Raw genomic sequence first — 1,578 nt, forward strand, 5'->3', positions numbered from 1 at the left:
AGCCCCATATTGGTCTCTGTGCTGACAGTGCAGAGCCTACTTGGGATTCTCTCTCTCAATCTCTCAGCCCCTTCCCATGCCCAACCCCCCATCTCAAAAAAAAAAAAAAAAGTTTAAAATTGGCATCTCAGGAAGATCCAACAGCTCTGGGAATTCACAGAACTAACTGCAACCATTCACTCTGCAGGGCATGCAGCCTCCTGCTGCCAAACGGCCATTATACTCATCAACTTTATCTGTGCAGGTCCTATAGGCAGTTGGATGGCTGCCCCGGTCAAGTTGGTCACAGTTCCTATCACAGGTAAGCCTTTGGGAAGAGGGCTAGCAATCCACCTTCTCATTCAGTTTTCACAGACCTGACTTGCAGAGTCTGAGGAAATGGGAGGCATAAGAAGGCAGATGCCTCTGAGGAACAGGGAAAGTGCTAGTCACCTTCAAGGGGCCTGGCTTTGTGCAACCTCAACACATCTGCAGTCAAGGAGGCAATGGTTCCAACGTTCTGTCACAACCTTGGACTTTCCTAAAGCCGGCTCCAACAACATCAGCCATCCTGGGGCCAAGGAAACACAGAAAAATGCATGGAAGCAAAATGAGTCTGCCTGGAGGAAAGTCTTGCTTATGTTTTTCCGGTGGCAAGAACATTTGAACAAAGAACTTAATAAGAGAAAATTAACAGCTTTAGAATGAGTTTATCACTAACAAAGTTACCACAGGCTTTTTGGTGTTATTTGAAAATTAAGTTAACATTAATTTAACATTAAAACAAGGGATTTAATGGAGGCTGAGGAATAAATTAGGCCTTTGAATGAGATATCTAAAATCCATTTTAATATGCAAAACAATGTAAAATAATTCCATTTAAGCAATTAGTTAAAAATCATTTTGCTTTTTCTGTCCCTTTCTGGTGTTTAAGATGTCAAAGAAGGGACGTGGTGTATGGTCCAGTGTGAAATTGCGAATTTCCCTGAGTCTTCCGACAGGAGGCAATATCAGCTAGGGTGATAACACAGGAGCCAAAAATCTGTGTGTCATCTCTTTGAAAGGGATTAAGGGGTGACTGAATAGGCTTCCTGCTGCTGGTGTGGGGGACATTGTGATGGCCACAGTAAACAAAGGCAAACCAGAGTTCAGAAAGAAGGCACATCCAGCCGGTAATTCAACAATGAGAGTCATACTGGAGAAAAGATGGCATGTTTCTCTATTTTGAGAATATCACAGGGATTATTAAACAACAAAGGTGAAATGAAAGGTTCTGCCATCACAGGACTAACTGCAGAGTAGTGCAGACTTGTGGGCCAGGATTGCATCTAATGCTGACAGCATTGCACGATTCTTTGATATATTTGTTTTAAAAAATTAAAACTTATTTGCTTCCCCCCAAAATGATAAAAATAAAAATAAAAAACATTTTCTCATAATCATACACAAAAAAGTTATGAAGGAAGATATAGGGACCACTATAGCAAGCACTCTCAATATAAGGAAACTAAAGAAGTAGTGGTCTTCAATTAAAATACACTAATAGGATGTATAGATTAACTATCAGATTACTGAGCAATCTGATCTGTGACAGCAATA

At 40.7% G+C, this 1,578-nt stretch overlaps 1 pseudogene; it reads left to right on the top strand.

Moving 5' to 3' along the window:
* Positions 1-913: 913 nt before the first annotated feature.
* On the top strand, positions 914-1,360 carry LOC144223888 (large ribosomal subunit protein uL14 pseudogene; annotated as a pseudogene).
* The last annotated feature ends 218 nt before the right edge of the window (positions 1,361-1,578 follow it).

This window comes from Crocuta crocuta, unplaced genomic scaffold, assembly GCF_008692635.1.
Source record: "Crocuta crocuta isolate KB4526 unplaced genomic scaffold, BGI_CrCroc_1.0 scaffold121, whole genome shotgun sequence".
NCBI classification, from domain to species: Eukaryota; Metazoa; Chordata; class Mammalia; order Carnivora; family Hyaenidae; genus Crocuta; species Crocuta crocuta.